The sequence below is a fragment of the Phyllobates terribilis genome, unplaced genomic scaffold (genome assembly GCF_046119375.1).
Source record: "Phyllobates terribilis strain yellow unplaced genomic scaffold, ASM4611937v1 Scaffold_769__1_contigs__length_694716, whole genome shotgun sequence".
NCBI lineage: Eukaryota > Metazoa > Chordata > Amphibia > Anura > Dendrobatidae > Phyllobates > Phyllobates terribilis.
In genome coordinates, this window is record NW_027363529.1 from 389,320 (window position 1) to 407,126 (window position 17,807).

At 45.2% G+C, this 17,807-nt stretch overlaps 13 non-coding genes across 13 annotated transcripts; all 13 read left to right on the plus strand.

The window, feature by feature from the left end:
• The first annotated feature begins 991 nt into the window (after positions 1-991).
• Positions 992-1,182, plus strand: LOC141239264 (U2 spliceosomal RNA). The gene has a single exon (XR_012304668.1). It is a non-coding gene; the product is annotated as a U2 spliceosomal RNA (small nuclear RNA).
• A 1,115-nt stretch (positions 1,183-2,297) lies between these two features.
• On the plus strand, positions 2,298-2,488 carry LOC141239447 (U2 spliceosomal RNA). The gene has a single exon (XR_012304845.1). It is a non-coding gene; the product is annotated as a U2 spliceosomal RNA (small nuclear RNA).
• A 1,115-nt stretch (positions 2,489-3,603) lies between these two features.
• Positions 3,604-3,794, plus strand: LOC141239265 (U2 spliceosomal RNA). Its single transcript, XR_012304669.1, has one exon. It is a non-coding gene; the product is annotated as a U2 spliceosomal RNA (small nuclear RNA).
• A 1,115-nt stretch (positions 3,795-4,909) lies between these two features.
• On the plus strand, positions 4,910-5,100 carry LOC141239268 (U2 spliceosomal RNA). Its single transcript, XR_012304671.1, has one exon. It is a non-coding gene; the product is annotated as a U2 spliceosomal RNA (small nuclear RNA).
• Positions 5,101-6,215: 1,115 nt separating this feature from the next.
• On the plus strand, positions 6,216-6,406 carry LOC141239269 (U2 spliceosomal RNA). The gene has a single exon (XR_012304672.1). It is a non-coding gene; the product is annotated as a U2 spliceosomal RNA (small nuclear RNA).
• Positions 6,407-7,521: 1,115 nt separating this feature from the next.
• On the plus strand, positions 7,522-7,712 carry LOC141239270 (U2 spliceosomal RNA). The gene has a single exon (XR_012304673.1). It is a non-coding gene; the product is annotated as a U2 spliceosomal RNA (small nuclear RNA).
• A 1,115-nt stretch (positions 7,713-8,827) lies between these two features.
• LOC141239271 (U2 spliceosomal RNA) lies at positions 8,828-9,018 on the plus strand. Its single transcript, XR_012304674.1, has one exon. It is a non-coding gene; the product is annotated as a U2 spliceosomal RNA (small nuclear RNA).
• Positions 9,019-10,133: 1,115 nt separating this feature from the next.
• LOC141239272 (U2 spliceosomal RNA) lies at positions 10,134-10,324 on the plus strand. The gene has a single exon (XR_012304675.1). It is a non-coding gene; the product is annotated as a U2 spliceosomal RNA (small nuclear RNA).
• A 1,115-nt stretch (positions 10,325-11,439) lies between these two features.
• LOC141239273 (U2 spliceosomal RNA) lies at positions 11,440-11,630 on the plus strand. The gene has a single exon (XR_012304676.1). It is a non-coding gene; the product is annotated as a U2 spliceosomal RNA (small nuclear RNA).
• Positions 11,631-12,745: 1,115 nt separating this feature from the next.
• LOC141239274 (U2 spliceosomal RNA) lies at positions 12,746-12,936 on the plus strand. Its single transcript, XR_012304677.1, has one exon. It is a non-coding gene; the product is annotated as a U2 spliceosomal RNA (small nuclear RNA).
• A 1,115-nt stretch (positions 12,937-14,051) lies between these two features.
• LOC141239275 (U2 spliceosomal RNA) lies at positions 14,052-14,242 on the plus strand. Its single transcript, XR_012304678.1, has one exon. It is a non-coding gene; the product is annotated as a U2 spliceosomal RNA (small nuclear RNA).
• A 1,115-nt stretch (positions 14,243-15,357) lies between these two features.
• LOC141239464 (U2 spliceosomal RNA) lies at positions 15,358-15,548 on the plus strand. The gene has a single exon (XR_012304862.1). It is a non-coding gene; the product is annotated as a U2 spliceosomal RNA (small nuclear RNA).
• A 1,115-nt stretch (positions 15,549-16,663) lies between these two features.
• On the plus strand, positions 16,664-16,854 carry LOC141239276 (U2 spliceosomal RNA). Its single transcript, XR_012304679.1, has one exon. It is a non-coding gene; the product is annotated as a U2 spliceosomal RNA (small nuclear RNA).
• Positions 16,855-17,807: the final 953 nt, after the last annotated feature.

Sequence of the window (17,807 nt, forward strand, 5' to 3'; positions counted from 1 at the left end):
GTTCAAAGTTGCAGAAGCCAGATTACAAGCTCATTTTGGTTCAACTTCAGCAACTGTGCATTGCATTGCCATGTAATGTGATGCAATGCTATCTTTCTAGCTCTCCCTTTCTACTTCCTTTTGGATAAACAGACATATTAGGCAAGCATTTTGGAGCTTTCACCTAAATAACTACAGGTGGTGAGATAAGCTGCACAATATAATTGACCTTTCAGTATATTGTTGCACACACACCATCTATTTAGCAAATGCCCTTGTTATCAACAGCAGCCTTTTAAACTCACCCGAGCTAACAGGTATGTGCGCTGGTTACACTGCTGCGCTTAAAATTTCTTTTTTGGTTTGCTACAATGCCTTTTCTGAAACGTTGTCTCCTTCTGCTGGAACACTGACTTCTTTCATTTAATGCCTGCAGACTATAAAAGAGAACCCAACCCAAAAAGTTTGGTTGATTAGTCTGTGGCATTCTGTTAAACTGTTGCTTATGGCGGTCTCTGTGAGCTTCTCAGCGACATTCAGCCAGCCAGGTATCCTGCCTGCAGTAGATGGAATGTGGCAATGGAACGCTGGCTGCGCGTGTCATAATAGGCTCTGAGCCTTTATATACCTGTGCACAGCAGCAGCCACCTTCAGTCTGCTGCTGGACAGCCAGCAGCAGCAGCAGCAGGAGAGGTATGTAATCAGGAGCCCTCCTGCTAAGGGTAGACAGCTGCTCGTTCCACCCCACCCCCCGCCTTAATTGGTTCTCCTCCCTTCCAACGGTGTTGAGGCGGGTGGGAACAGCAGGGGGTGAAGGTGCTGTGTTTAAAGAGGTGGAGTTATGCAGATCTAAAACGCGTGGATTGCAGCAGCAGCAAGCCGAAAAGTGCAGGCATGTAAGGGATCTAGAGGTTGACAACATGTCTTCTTAACGGGAGTCCAGGAGCTCATCTCCACAAATGGACTTTTTAGGATCCTTGGGTGGCTCCGTAGTTTGAAACCAATTCTGGTTATCGCTTCTCGGCCTTTTGGCTAAGATCAAGTGTAGTATCTGTTCTTATCAGTTTAATATCTGATACGTCCCCTATCTGGGGACCATATATTAAATGGATTTTTAGAACAGGGAGATGGAAAAAGAGCTTGCTCTGTCCACTCCACGCATTGACCTGGTATTGCAGTATCTCCAGGACCGGTGCACCCCTTCTTTAATGCAGTTTCTAAAATCAGAAAGAATTGAATTCAATGTTTTTTGTTCATTTTGCTTGTTTGTCGGATTTTGGGATGGACTCTTTGGCTCTGCTTTTCTTCTCCTCATTGGATTTTTCATGTTCAAAGTTGCAGAAGCCAGATTACAAGCTCATTTTGGTTCAACTTCAGCAACTGTGCATTGCATTGCCATGTAATGTGATGCAATGCTATCTTTCTAGCTCTCCCTTTCTACTTCCTTTTGGATAAACAGACATATTAGGCAAGCATTTTGGAGCTTTCACCTAAATAACTACAGGTGGTGAGATAAGCTGCACAATATAATTGACCTTTCAGTATATTGTTGCACACACACCATCTATTTAGCAAATGCCCTTGTTATCAACAGCAGCCTTTTAAACTCACCCGAGCTAACAGGTATGTGCGCTGGTTACACTGCTGCGCTTAAAATTTCTTTTTTGGTTTGCTACAATGCCTTTTCTGAAACGTTGTCTCCTTCTGCTGGAACACTGACTTCTTTCATTTAATGCCTGCAGACTATAAAAGAGAACCCAACCCAAAAAGTTTGGTTGATTAGTCTGTGGCATTCTGTTAAACTGTTGCTTATGGCGGTCTCTGTGAGCTTCTCAGCGACATTCAGCCAGCCAGGTATCCTGCCTGCAGTAGATGGAATGTGGCAATGGAACGCTGGCTGCGCGTGTCATAATAGGCTCTGAGCCTTTATATACCTGTGCACAGCAGCAGCCACCTTCAGTCTGCTGCTGGACAGCCAGCAGCAGCAGCAGCAGGAGAGGTATGTAATCAGGAGCCCTCCTGCTAAGGGTAGACAGCTGCTCGTTCCACCCCACCCCCCGCCTTAATTGGTTCTCCTCCCTTCCAACGGTGTTGAGGCGGGTGGGAACAGCAGGGGGTGAAGGTGCTGTGTTTAAAGAGGTGGAGTTATGCAGATCTAAAACGCGTGGATTGCAGCAGCAGCAAGCCGAAAAGTGCAGGCATGTAAGGGATCTAGAGGTTGACAACATGTCTTCTTAACGGGAGTCCAGGAGCTCATCTCCACAAATGGACTTTTTAGGATCCTTGGGTGGCTCCGTAGTTTGAAACCAATTCTGGTTATCGCTTCTCGGCCTTTTGGCTAAGATCAAGTGTAGTATCTGTTCTTATCAGTTTAATATCTGATACGTCCCCTATCTGGGGACCATATATTAAATGGATTTTTAGAACAGGGAGATGGAAAAAGAGCTTGCTCTGTCCACTCCACGCATTGACCTGGTATTGCAGTATCTCTAGGACCGGTGCACCCCTTCTTTAATGCAGTTTCTAAAATCAGAAAGAATTGAATTCAATGTTTTTTGTTCATTTTGCTTGTTTGTCGGATTTTGGGATGGACTCTTTGGCTCTGCTTTTCTTCTCCTCATTGGATTTTTCATGTTCAAAGTTGCAGAAGCCAGATTACAAGCTCATTTTGGTTCAACTTCAGCAACTGTGCATTGCATTGCCATGTAATGTGATGCAATGCTATCTTTCTAGCTCTCCCTTTCTACTTCCTTTTGGATAAACAGACATATTAGGCAAGCATTTTGGAGCTTTCACCTAAATAACTACAGGTGGTGAGATAAGCTGCACAATATAATTGACCTTTCAGTATATTGTTGCACACACACCATCTATTTAGCAAATGCCCTTGTTATCAACAGCAGCCTTTTAAACTCACCCGAGCTAACAGGTATGTGCGCTGGTTACACTGCTGCGCTTAAAATTTCTTTTTTGGTTTGCTACAATGCCTTTTCTGAAACGTTGTCTCCTTCTGCTGGAACACTGACTTCTTTCATTTAATGCCTGCAGACTATAAAAGAGAACCCAACCCAAAAAGTTTGGTTGATTAGTCTGTGGCATTCTGTTAAACTGTTGCTTATGGCGGTCTCTGTGAGCTTCTCAGCGACATTCAGCCAGCCAGGTATCCTGCCTGCAGTAGATGGAATGTGGCAATGGAACGCTGGCTGCGCGTGTCATAATAGGCTCTGAGCCTTTATATACCTGTGCACAGCAGCAGCCACCTTCAGTCTGCTGCTGGACAGCCAGCAGCAGCAGCAGCAGGAGAGGTATGTAATCAGGAGCCCTCCTGCTAAGGGTAGACAGCTGCTCGTTCCACCCCACCCCCCGCCTTAATTGGTTCTCCTCCCTTCCAACGGTGTTGAGGCGGGTGGGAACAGCAGGGGGTGAAGGTGCTGTGTTTAAAGAGGTGGAGTTATGCAGATCTAAAACGCGTGGATTGCAGCAGCAGCAAGCCGAAAAGTGCAGGCATGTAAGGGATCTAGAGGTTGACAACATGTCTTCTTAACGGGAGTCCAGGAGCTCATCTCCACAAATGGACTTTTTAGGATCCTTGGGTGGCTCCGTAGTTTGAAACCAATTCTGGTTATCGCTTCTCGGCCTTTTGGCTAAGATCAAGTGTAGTATCTGTTCTTATCAGTTTAATATCTGATACGTCCCCTATCTGGGGACCATATATTAAATGGATTTTTAGAACAGGGAGATGGAAAAAGAGCTTGCTCTGTCCACTCCACGCATTGACCTGGTATTGCAGTATCTCCAGGACCGGTGCACCCCTTCTTTAATGCAGTTTCTAAAATCAGAAAGAATTGAATTCAATGTTTTTTGTTCATTTTGCTTGTTTGTCGGATTTTGGGATGGACTCTTTGGCTCTGCTTTTCTTCTCCTCATTGGATTTTTCATGTTCAAAGTTGCAGAAGCCAGATTACAAGCTCATTTTGGTTCAACTTCAGCAACTGTGCATTGCATTGCCATGTAATGTGATGCAATGCTATCTTTCTAGCTCTCCCTTTCTACTTCCTTTTGGATAAACAGACATATTAGGCAAGCATTTTGGAGCTTTCACCTAAATAACTACAGGTGGTGAGATAAGCTGCACAATATAATTGACCTTTCAGTATGTTGTTGCACACACACCATCTATTTAGCAAATGCCCTTGTTATCAACAGCAGCCTTTTAAACTCACCCGAGCTAACAGGTATGTGCGCTGGTTACACTGCTGCGCTTAAAATTTCTTTTTTGGTTTGCTACAATGCCTTTTCTGAAACGTTGTCTCCTTCTGCTGGAACACTGACTTCTTTCATTTAATGCCTGCAGACTATAAAAGAGAACCCAACCCAAAAAGTTTGGTTGATTAGTCTGTGGCATTCTGTTAAACTGTTGCTTATGGCGGTCTCTGTGAGCTTCTCAGCGACATTCAGCCAGCCAGGTATCCTGCCTGCAGTAGATGGAATGTGGCAATGGAACGCTGGCTGCGCGTGTCATAATAGGCTCTGAGCCTTTATATACCTGTGCACAGCAGCAGCCACCTTCAGTCTGCTGCTGGACAGCCAGCAGCAGCAGCAGCAGGAGAGGTATGTAATCAGGAGCCCTCCTGCTAAGGGTAGACAGCTGCTCGTTCCACCCCACCCCCCGCCTTAATTGGTTCTCCTCCCTTCCAACGGTGTTGAGGCGGGTGGGAACAGCAGGGGGTGAAGGTGCTGTGTTTAAAGAGGTGGAGTTATGCAGACCTAAAACGCGTGGATTGCAGCAGCAGCAAGCCGAAAAGTGCAGGCATGTAAGGGATCTAGAGGTTGACAACATGTCTTCTTAACGGGAGTCCAGGAGCTCATCTCCACAAATGGACTTTTTAGGATCCTTGGGTGGCTCCGTAGTTTGAAACCAATTCTGGTTATCGCTTCTCGGCCTTTTGGCTAAGATCAAGTGTAGTATCTGTTCTTATCAGTTTAATATCTGATACGTCCCCTATCTGGGGACCATATATTAAATGGATTTTTAGAACAGGGAGATGGAAAAAGAGCTTGCTCTGTCCACTCCACGCATTGACCTGGTATTGCAGTATCTCCAGGACCGGTGCACCCCTTCTTTAATGCAGTTTCTAAAATCAGAAAGAATTGAATTCAATGTTTTTTGTTCATTTTGCTTGTTTGTCGGATTTTGGGATGGACTCTTTGGCTCTGCTTTTCTTCTCCTCATTGGATTTTTCATGTTCAAAGTTGCAGAAGCCAGATTACAAGCTCATTTTGGTTCAACTTCAGCAACTGTGCATTGCATTGCCATGTAATGTGATGCAATGCTATCTTTCTAGCTCTCCCTTTCTACTTCCTTTTGGATAAACAGACATATTAGGCAAGCATTTTGGAGCTTTCACCTAAATAACTACAGGTGGTGAGATAAGCTGCACAATATAATTGACCTTTCAGTATATTGTTGCACACACACCATCTATTTAGCAAATGCCCTTGTTATCAACAGCAGCCTTTTAAACTCACCCGAGCTAACAGGTATGTGCGCTGGTTACACTGCTGCGCTTAAAATTTCTTTTTTGGTTTGCTACAATGCCTTTTCTGAAACGTTGTCTCCTTCTGCTGGAACACTGACTTCTTTCATTTAATGCCTGCAGACTATAAAAGAGAACCCAACCCAAAAAGTTTGGTTGATTAGTCTGTGGCATTCTGTTAAACTGTTGCTTATGGCGGTCTCTGTGAGCTTCTCAGCGACATTCAGCCAGCCAGGTATCCTGCCTGCAGTAGATGGAATGTGGCAATGGAACGCTGGCTGCGCGTGTCATAATAGGCTCTGAGCCTTTATATACCTGTGCACAGCAGCAGCCACCTTCAGTCTGCTGCTGGACAGCCAGCAGCAGCAGCAGCAGGAGAGGTATGTAATCAGGAGCCCTCCTGCTAAGGGTAGACAGCTGCTCGTTCCACCCCACCCCCCGCCTTAATTGGTTCTCCTCCCTTCCAACGGTGTTGAGGCGGGTGGGAACAGCAGGGGGTGAAGGTGCTGTGTTTAAAGAGGTGGAGTTATGCAGATCTAAAACGCGTGGATGGCAGCAGCAGCAAGCCGAAAAGTGCAGGCATGTAAGGGATCTAGAGGTTGACAACATGTCTTCTTAACGGGAGTCCAGGAGCTCATCTCCACAAATGGACTTTTTAGGATCCTTGGGTGGCTCCGTAGTTTGAAACCAATTCTGGTTATCGCTTCTCGGCCTTTTGGCTAAGATCAAGTGTAGTATCTGTTCTTATCAGTTTAATATCTGATACGTCCCCTATCTGGGGACCATATATTAAATGGATTTTTAGAACAGGGAGATGGAAAAAGAGCTTGCTCTGTCCACTCCACGCATTGACCTGGTATTGCAGTATCTCCAGGACCGGTGCACCCCTTCTTTAATGCAGTTTCTAAAATCAGAAAGAATTGAATTCAATGTTTTTTGTTCATTTTGCTTGTTTGTCGGATTTTGGGATGGACTCTTTGGCTCTGCTTTTCTTCTCCTCATTGGATTTTTCATGTTCAAAGTTGCAGAAGCCAGATTACAAGCTCATTTTGGTTCAACTTCAGCAACTGTGCATTGCATTGCCATGTAATGTGATGCAATGCTATCTTTCTAGCTCTCCCTTTCTACTTCCTTTTGGATAAACAGACATATTAGGCAAGCATTTTGGAGCTTTCACCTAAATAACTACAGGTGGTGAGATAAGCTGCACAATATAATTGACCTTTCAGTATATTGTTGCACACACACCATCTATTTAGCAAATGCCCTTGTTATCAACAGCAGCCTTTTAAACTCACCCGAGCTAACAGGTATGTGCGCTGGTTACACTGCTGCGCTTAAAATTTCTTTTTTGGTTTGCTACAATGCCTTTTCTGAAACGTTGTCTCCTTCTGCTGGAACACTGACTTCTTTCATTTAATGCCTGCAGACTATAAAAGAGAACCCAACCCAAAAAGTTTGGTTGATTAGTCTGTGGCATTCTGTTAAACTGTTGCTTATGGCGGTCTCTGTGAGCTTCTCAGCGACATTCAGCCAGCCAGGTATCCTGCCTGCAGTAGATGGAATGTGGCAATGGAACGCTGGCTGCGCGTGTCATAATAGGCTCTGAGCCTTTATATACCTGTGCACAGCAGCAGCCACCTTCAGTCTGCTGCTGGACAGCCAGCAGCAGCAGCAGCAGGAGAGGTATGTAATCAGGAGCCCTCCTGCTAAGGGTAGACAGCTGCTCGTTCCACCCCACCCCCCGCCTTAATTGGTTCTCCTCCCTTCCAACGGTGTTGAGGCGGGTGGGAACAGCAGGGGGTGAAGGTGCTGTGTTTAAAGAGGTGGAGTTATGCAGATCTAAAACGCGTGGATTGCAGCAGCAGCAAGCCGAAAAGTGCAGGCATGTAAGGGATCTAGAGGTTGACAACATGTCTTCTTAACGGGAGTCCAGGAGCTCATCTCCACAAATGGACTTTTTAGGATCCTTGGGTGGCTCCGTAGTTTGAAACCAATTCTGGTTATCGCTTCTCGGCCTTTTGGCTAAGATCAAGTGTAGTATCTGTTCTTATCAGTTTAATATCTGATACGTCCCCTATCTGGGGACCATATATTAAATGGATTTTTAGAACAGGGAGATGGAAAAAGAGCTTGCTCTGTCCACTCCACGCATTGACCTGGTATTGCAGTATCTCCAGGACCGGTGCACCCCTTCTTTAATGCAGTTTCTAAAATCAGAAAGAATTGAATTCAATGTTTTTTGTTCATTTTGCTTGTTTGTCGGATTTTGGGATGGACTCTTTGGCTCTGCTTTTCTTCTCCTCATTGGATTTTTCATGTTCAAAGTTGCAGAAGCCAGATTACAAGCTCATTTTGGTTCAACTTCAGCAACTGTGCATTGCATTGCCATGTAATGTGATGCAATGCTATCTTTCTAGCTCTCCCTTTCTACTTCCTTTTGGATAAACAGACATATTAGGCAAGCATTTTGGAGCTTTCACCTAAATAACTACAGGTGGTGAGATAAGCTGCACAATATAATTGACCTTTCAGTATATTGTTGCACACACACCATCTATTTAGCAAATGCCCTTGTTATCAACAGCAGCCTTTTAAACTCACCCGAGCTAACAGGTATGTGCGCTGGTTACACTGCTGCGCTTAAAATTTCTTTTTTGGTTTGCTACAATGCCTTTTCTGAAACGTTGTCTCCTTCTGCTGGAACACTGACTTCTTTCATTTAATGCCTGCAGACTATAAAAGAGAACCCAACCCAAAAAGTTTGGTTGATTAGTCTGTGGCATTCTGTTAAACTGTTGCTTATGGCGGTCTCTGTGAGCTTCTCAGCGACATTCAGCCAGCCAGGTATCCTGCCTGCAGTAGATGGAATGTGGCAATGGAACGCTGGCTGCGCGTGTCATAATAGGCTCTGAGCCTTTATATACCTGTGCACAGCAGCAGCCACCTTCAGTCTGCTGCTGGACAGCCAGCAGCAGCAGCAGCAGGAGAGGTATGTAATCAGGAGCCCTCCTGCTAAGGGTAGACAGCTGCTCGTTCCACCCCACCCCCCGCCTTAATTGGTTCTCCTCCCTTCCAACGGTGTTGAGGCGGGTGGGAACAGCAGGGGGTGAAGGTGCTGTGTTTAAAGAGGTGGAGTTATGCAGATCTAAAACGCGTGGATTGCAGCAGCAGCAAGCCGAAAAGTGCAGGCATGTAAGGGATCTAGAGGTTGACAACATGTCTTCTTAACGGGAGTCCAGGAGCTCATCTCCACAAATGGACTTTTTAGGATCCTTGGGTGGCTCCGTAGTTTGAAACCAATTCTGGTTATCGCTTCTCGGCCTTTTGGCTAAGATCAAGTGTAGTATCTGTTCTTATCAGTTTAATATCTGATACGTCCCCTATCTGGGGACCATATATTAAATGGATTTTTAGAACAGGGAGATGGAAAAAGAGCTTGCTCTGTCCACTCCACGCATTGACCTGGTATTGCAGTATCTCCAGGACCGGTGCACCCCTTCTTTAATGCAGTTTCTAAAATCAGAAAGAATTGAATTCAATGTTTTTTGTTCATTTTGCTTGTTTGTCGGATTTTGGGATGGACTCTTTGGCTCTGCTTTTCTTCTCCTCATTGGATTTTTCATGTTCAAAGTTGCAGAAGCCAGATTACAAGCTCATTTTGGTTCAACTTCAGCAACTGTGCATTGCATTGCCATGTAATGTGATGCAATGCTATCTTTCTAGCTCTCCCTTTCTATTTCCTTTTGGATAAACAGACATATTAGGCAAGCATTTTGGAGCTTTCACCTAAATAACTACAGGTGGTGAGATAAGCTGCACAATATAATTGACCTTTCAGTATGTTGTTGCACACACACCATCTATTTAGCAAATGCCCTTGTTATCAACAGCAGCCTTTTAAACTCACCCGAGCTAACAGGTATGTGCGCTGGTTACACTGCTGCGCTTAAAATTTCTTTTTTGGTTTGCTACAATGCCTTTTCTGAAACGTTGTCTCCTTCTGCTGGAACACTGACTTCTTTCATTTAATGCCTGCAGACTATAAAAGAGAACCCAACCCAAAAAGTTTGGTTGATTAGTCTGTGGCATTCTGTTAAACTGTTGCTTATGGCGGTCTCTGTGAGCTTCTCAGCGACATTCAGCCAGCCAGGTATCCTGCCTGCAGTAGATGGAATGTGGCAATGGAACGCTGGCTGCGCGTGTCATAATAGGCTCTGAGCCTTTATATACCTGTGCACAGCAGCAGCCACCTTCAGTCTGCTGCTGGACAGCCAGCAGCAGCAGCAGCAGGAGAGGTATGTAATCAGGAGCCCTCCTGCTAAGGGTAGACAGCTGCTCGTTCCACCCCACCCCCCGCCTTAATTGGTTCTCCTCCCTTCCAACGGTGTTGAGGCGGGTGGGAACAGCAGGGGGTGAAGGTGCTGTGTTTAAAGAGGTGGAGTTATGCAGATCTAAAACGCGTGGATTGCAGCAGCAGCAAGCCGAAAAGTGCAGGCATGTAAGGGATCTAGAGGTTGACAACATGTCTTCTTAACGGGAGTCCAGGAGCTCATCTCCACAAATGGACTTTTTAGGATCCTTGGGTGGCTCCGTAGTTTGAAACCAATTCTGGTTATCGCTTCTCGGCCTTTTGGCTAAGATCAAGTGTAGTATCTGTTCTTATCAGTTTAATATCTGATACGTCCCCTATCTGGGGACCATATATTAAATGGATTTTTAGAACAGGGAGATGGAAAAAGAGCTTGCTCTGTCCACTCCACGCATTGACCTGGTATTGCAGTATCTCCAGGACCGGTGCACCCCTTCTTTAATGCAGTTTCTAAAATCAGAAAGAATTGAATTCAATGTTTTTTGTTCATTTTGCTTGTTTGTCGGATTTTGGGATGGACTCTTTGGCTCTGCTTTTCTTCTCCTCATTGGATTTTTCATGTTCAAAGTTGCAGAAGCCAGATTACAAGCTCATTTTGGTTCAACTTCAGCAACTGTGCATTGCATTGCCATGTAATGTGATGCAATGCTATCTTTCTAGCTCTCCCTTTCTACTTCCTTTTGGATAAACAGACATATTAGGCAAGCATTTTGGAGCTTTCACCTAAATAACTACAGGTGGTGAGATAAGCTGCACAATATAATTGACCTTTCAGTATATTGTTGCACACACACCATCTATTTAGCAAATGCCCTTGTTATCAACAGCAGCCTTTTAAACTCACCCGAGCTAACAGGTATGTGCGCTGGTTACACTGCTGCGCTTAAAATTTCTTTTTTGGTTTGCTACAATGCCTTTTCTGAAACGTTGTCTCCTTCTGCTGGAACACTGACTTCTTTCATTTAATGCCTGCAGACTATAAAAGAGAACCCAACCCAAAAAGTTTGGTTGATTAGTCTGTGGCATTCTGTTAAACTGTTGCTTATGGCGGTCTCTGTGAGCTTCTCAGCGACATTCAGCCAGCCAGGTATCCTGCCTGCAGTAGATGGAATGTGGCAATGGAACGCTGGCTGCGCGTGTCATAATAGGCTCTGAGCCTTTATATACCTGTGCACAGCAGCAGCCACCTTCAGTCTGCTGCTGGACAGCCAGCAGCAGCAGCAGCAGGAGAGGTATGTAATCAGGAGCCCTCCTGCTAAGGGTAGACAGCTGCTCGTTCCACCCCACCCCCCGCCTTAATTGGTTCTCCTCCCTTCCAACGGTGTTGAGGCGGGTGGGAACAGCAGGGGGTGAAGGTGCTGTGTTTAAAGAGGTGGAGTTATGCAGATCTAAAACGCGTGGATTGCAGCAGCAGCAAGCCGAAAAGTGCAGGCATGTAAGGGATCTAGAGGTTGACAACATGTCTTCTTAACGGGAGTCCAGGAGCTCATCTCCACAAATGGACTTTTTAGGATCCTTGGGTGGCTCCGTAGTTTGAAACCAATTCTGGTTATCGCTTCTCGGCCTTTTGGCTAAGATCAAGTGTAGTATCTGTTCTTATCAGTTTAATATCTGATACGTCCCCTATCTGGGGACCATATATTAAATGGATTTTTAGAACAGGGAGATGGAAAAAGAGCTTGCTCTGTCCACTCCACGCATTGACCTGGTATTGCAGTATCTCCAGGACCGGTGCACCCCTTCTTTAATGCAGTTTCTAAAATCAGAAAGAATTGAATTCAATGTTTTTTGTTCATTTTGCTTGTTTGTCGGATTTTGGGATGGACTCTTTGGCTCTGCTTTTCTTCTCCTCATTGGATTTTTCATGTTCAAAGTTGCAGAAGCCAGATTACAAGCTCATTTTGGTTCAACTTCAGCAACTGTGCATTGCATTGCCATGTAATGTGATGCAATGCTATCTTTCTAGCTCTCCCTTTCTACTTCCTTTTGGATAAACAGACATATTAGGCAAGCATTTTGGAGCTTTCACCTAAATAACTACAGGTGGTGAGATAAGCTGCACAATATAATTGACCTTTCAGTATATTGTTGCACACACACCATCTATTTAGCAAATGCCCTTGTTATCAACAGCAGCCTTTTAAACTCACCCGAGCTAACAGGTATGTGCGCTGGTTACACTGCTGCGCTTAAAATTTCTTTTTTGGTTTGCTACAATGCCTTTTCTGAAACGTTGTCTCCTTCTGCTGGAACACTGACTTCTTTCATTTAATGCCTGCAGACTATAAAAGAGAACCCAACCCAAAAAGTTTGGTTGATTAGTCTGTGGCATTCTGTTAAACTGTTGCTTATGGCGGTCTCTGTGAGCTTCTCAGCGACATTCAGCCAGCCAGGTATCCTGCCTGCAGTAGATGGAATGTGGCAATGGAACGCTGGCTGCGCGTGTCATAATAGGCTCTGAGCCTTTATATACCTGTGCACAGCAGCAGCCACCTTCAGTCTGCTGCTGGACAGCCAGCAGCAGCAGCAGCAGGAGAGGTATGTAATCAGGAGCCCTCCTGCTAAGGGTAGACAGCTGCTCGTTCCACCCCACCCCCCGCCTTAATTGGTTCTCCTCCCTTCCAACGGTGTTGAGGCGGGTGGGAACAGCAGGGGGTGAAGGTGCTGTGTTTAAAGAGGTGGAGTTATGCAGATCTAAAACGCGTGGATTGCAGCAGCAGCAAGCCGAAAAGTGCAGGCATGTAAGGGATCTAGAGGTTGACAACATGTCTTCTTAACAGGAGTCCAGGAGCTCATCTCCACAAATGGACTTTTTAGGATCCTTGGGTGGCTCCGTAGTTTGAAACCAATTCTGGTTATCGCTTCTCGGCCTTTTGGCTAAGATCAAGTGTAGTATCTGTTCTTATCAGTTTAATATCTGATACGTCCCCTATCTGGGGACCATATATTAAATGGATTTTTAGAACAGGGAGATGGAAAAAGAGCTTGCTCTGTCCACTCCACGCATTGACCTGGTATTGCAGTATCTCCAGGACCGGTGCACCCCTTCTTTAATGCAGTTTCTAAAATCAGAAAGAATTGAATTCAATGTTTTTTGTTCATTTTGCTTGTTTGTCGGATTTTGGGATGGACTCTTTGGCTCTGCTTTTCTTCTCCTCATTGGATTTTTCATGTTCAAAGTTGCAGAAGCCAGATTACAAGCTCATTTTGGTTCAACTTCAGCAACTGTGCATTGCATTGCCATGTAATGTGATGCAATGCTATCTTTCTAGCTCTCCCTTTCTACTTCCTTTTGGATAAACAGACATATTAGGCAAGCATTTTGGAGCTTTCACCTAAATAACTACAGGTGGTGAGATAAGCTGCACAATATAATTGACCTTTCAGTATATTGTTGCACACACACCATCTATTTAGCAAATGCCCTTGTTATCAACAGCAGCCTTTTAAACTCACCCGAGCTAACAGGTATGTGCGCTGGTTACACTGCTGCGCTTAAAATTTCTTTTTTGGTTTGCTACAATGCCTTTTCTGAAACGTTGTCTCCTTCTGCTGGAACACTGACTTCTTTCATTTAATGCCTGCAGACTATAAAAGAGAACCCAACCCAAAAAGTTTGGTTGATTAGTCTGTGGCATTCTGTTAAACTGTTGCTTATGGCGGTCTCTGTGAGCTTCTCAGCGACATTCAGCCAGCCAGGTATCCTGCCTGCAGTAGATGGAATGTGGCAATGGAACGCTGGCTGCGCGTGTCATAATAGGCTCTGAGCCTTTATATACCTGTGCACAGCAGCAGCCACCTTCAGTCTGCTGCTGGACAGCCAGCAGCAGCAGCAGCAGGAGAGGTATGTAATCAGGAGCCCTCCTGCTAAGGGTAGACAGCTGCTCGTTCCACCCCACCCTCCGCCTTAATTGGTTCTCCTCCCTTCCAACGGTGTTGAGGCGGGTGGGAACAGCAGGGGGTGAAGGTGCTGTGTTTAAAGAGGTGGAGTTATGCAGATCTAAAACGCGTGGATTGCAGCAGCAGCAAGCCGAAAAGTGCAGGCATGTAAGGGATCTAGAGGTTGACAACATGTCTTCTTAACGGGAGTCCAGGAGCTCATCTCCACAAATGGACTTTTTAGGATCCTTGGGTGGCTCCGTAGTTTGAAACCAATTCTGGTTATCGCTTCTCGGCCTTTTGGCTAAGATCAAGTGTAGTATCTGTTCTTATCAGTTTAATATCTGATACGTCCCCTATCTGGGGACCATATATTAAATGGATTTTTAGAACAGGGAGATGGAAAAAGAGCTTGCTCTGTCCACTCCACGCATTGACCTGGTATTGCAGTATCTCCAGGACCGGTGCACCCCTTCTTTAATGCAGTTTCTAAAATCAGAAAGAATTGAATTCAATGTTTTTTGTTCATTTTGCTTGTTTGTCGGATTTTGGGATGGACTCTTTGGCTCTGCTTTTCTTCTCCTCATTGGATTTTTCATGTTCAAAGTTGCAGAAGCCAGATTACAAGCTCATTTTGGTTCAACTTCAGCAACTGTGCATTGCATTGCCATGTAATGTGATGCAATGCTATCTTTCTAGCTCTCCCTTTCTACTTCCTTTTGGATAAACAGACATATTAGGCAAGCATTTTGGAGCTTTCACCTAAATAACTACAGGTGGTGAGATAAGCTGCACAATATAATTGACCTTTCAGTATATTGTTGCACACACACCATCTATTTAGCAAATGCCCTTGTTATCAACAGCAGCCTTTTAAACTCACCCGAGCTAACAGGTATGTGCGCTGGTTACACTGCTGCGCTTAAAATTTCTTTTTTGGTTTGCTACAATGCCTTTTCTGAAACGTTGTCTCCTTCTGCTGGAACACTGACTTCTTTCATTTAATGCCTGCAGACTATAAAAGAGAACCCAACCCAAAAAGTTTGGTTGATTAGTCTGTGGCATTCTGTTAAACTGTTGCTTATGGCGGTCTCTGTGAGCTTCTCAGCGACATTCAGCCAGCCAGGTATCCTGCCTGCAGTAGATGGAATGTGGCAATGGAACGCTGGCTGCGCGTGTCATAATAGGCTCTGAGCCTTTATATACCTGTGCACAGCAGCAGCCACCTTCAGTCTGCTGCTGGACAGCCAGCAGCAGCAGCAGCAGGAGAGGTATGTAATCAGGAGCCCTCCTGCTAAGGGTAGACAGCTGCTCGTTCCACCCCACCCCCCGCCTTAATTGGTTCTCCTCCCTTCCAACGGTGTTGAGGCGGGTGGGAACAGCAGGGGGTGAAGGTGCTGTGTTTAAAGAGGTGGAGTTATGCAGATCTAAAACGCGTGGATTGCAGCAGCAGCAAGCCGAAAAGTGCAGGCATGTAAGGGATCTAGAGGTTGACAACATGTCTTCTTAACGGGAGTCCAGGAGCTCATCTCCACAAATGGACTTTTTAGGATCCTTGGGTGGCTCCGTAGTTTGAAACCAATTCTGGTTATCGCTTCTCGGCCTTTTGGCTAAGATCAAGTGTAGTATCTGTTCTTATCAGTTTAATATCTGATACGTCCCCTATCTGGGGACCATATATTAAATGGATTTTTAGAACAGGGAGATGGAAAAAGAGCTTGCTCTGTCCACTCGACGCATTGACCTGGTATTGCAGTATCTCCAGGACCGGTGCACCCCTTCTTTAATGCAGTTTCTAAAATCAGAAAGAATTGAATTCAATGTTTTTTGTTCATTTTGCTTGTTTGTCGGATTTTGGGATGGACTCTTTGGCTCTGCTTTTCTTCTCCTCATTGGATTTTTCATGTTCAAAGTTGCAGAAGCCAGATTACAAGCTCATTTTGGTTCAACTTCAGCAACTGTGCATTGCATTGCCATGTAATGTGATGCAATGCTATCTTTCTAGCTCTCCCTTTCTACTTCCTTTTGGATAAACAGACATATTAGGCAAGCATTTTGGAGCTTTCACCTAAATAACTACAGGTGGTGAGATAAGCTGCACAATATAATTGACCTTTCAGTATATTGTTGCACACACACCATCTATTTAGCAAATGCCCTTGTTATCAACAGCAGCCTTTTAAACTCACCCGAGCTAACAGGTATGTGCGCTGGTTACACTGCTGCGCTTAAAATTTCTTTTTTGGTTTGCTACAATGCCTTTTCTGAAACGTTGTCTCCTTCTGCTGGAACACTGACTTCTTTCATTTAATGCCTGCAGACTATAAAAGAGAACCCAACCCAAAAAGTTTGGTTGATTAGTCTGTGGCATTCTGTTAAACTGTTGCTTATGGCGGTCTCTGTGAGCTTCTCAGCGACATTCAGCCAGCCAGGTATCCTGCCTGCAGTAGATGGAATGTGGCAATGGAACGCTGGCTGCGCGTGTCATAATAGGCTCTGAGCCTTTATATACCTGTGCACAGCAGCAGCCACCTTCAGTCTGCTGCTGGACAGCCAGCAGCAGCAGCAGCAGGAGAGGTATGTAATCAGGAGCCCTCCTGCTAAGGGTAGACAGCTGCTCGTTCCACCCCACCCCCCGCCTTAATTGGTTCTCCTCCCTTCCAACGGTGTTGAGGCGGGTGGGAACAGCAGGGGGTGAAGGTGCTGTGTTTAAAGAGGTGGAGTTATGCAGATCTAAAACGCGTGGATTGCAGCAGCAGCAAGCCGAAAAGTGCAGGCATGTAAGGGATCTAGAGGTTGACAACATGTCTTCTTAACGGGAGTCCAGGAGCTCATCTCCACAAATGGACTTTTTAGGATCCTTGGGTGGCTCCGTAGTTTGAAACCAATTCTGGTTATCGCTTCTCGGCCTTTTGGCTAAGATCAAGTGTAGTATCTGTTCTTATCAGTTTAATATCTGATACGTCCCCTATCTGGGGACCATATATTAAATGGATTTTTAGAACAGGGAGATGGAAAAAGAGCTTGCTCTGTCCACTCCACGCATTGACCTGGTATTGCAGTATCTCCAGGACCGGTGCACCCCTTCTTTAATGCAGTTTCTAAAATCAGAAAGAATTGAATTCAATGTTTTTTGTTCATTTTGCTTGTTTGTCGGATTTTGGGATGGACTCTTTGGCTCTGCTTTTCTTCTCCTCATTGGATTTTTCATGTTCAAAGTTGCAGAAGCCAGATTACAAGCTCATTTTGGTTCAACTTCAGCAACTGTGCATTGCATTGCCATGTAATGTGATGCAATGCTATCTTTCTAGCTCTCCCTTTCTACTTCCTTTTGGATAAACAGACATATTAGGCAAGCATTTTGGAGCTTTCACCTAAATAACTACAGGTGGTGAGATAAGCTGCACAATATAATTGACCTTTCAGTATATTGTTGCACACACACCATCTATTTAGCAAATGCCCTTGTTATCAACAGCAGCCTTTTAAACTCACCCGAGCTAACAGGTATGTGCGCTGGTTACACTGCTGCGCTTAAAATTTCTTTTTTGGTTTGCTACAATGCCTTTTCTGAAACGTTGTCTCCTTCTGCTGGAACACTGACTTCTTTCATTTAATGCCTGCAGACTATAAAAGAGAACCCAACCCAAAAAGTTTGGTTGATTAGTCTGTGGCATTCTGTTAAACTGTTGCTTATGGCGGTCTCTGTGAGCTTCTCAGCGACATTCAGCCAGCCAGGTATCCTGCCTGCAGTAGATGGAATGTGGCAATGGAACGCTGGCTGCGCGTGTCATAATAGGCTCTGAGCCTTTATATACCTGTGCACAGCAGCAGCCACCTTCAGTCTGCTGCTGGACAGCCAGCAGCAGCAGCAGCAGGAGAGGTATGTAATCAGGAGCCCTCCTGCTAAGGGTAGACAGCTGCTCGTTCCACCCCACCCCCCGCCTTAATTGGTTCTCCTCCCTTCCAACGGTGTTGAGGCGGGTGGGAACAGCAGGGGGTGAAGGTGCTGTGTTTAAAGAGGTGGAGTTATGCAGATC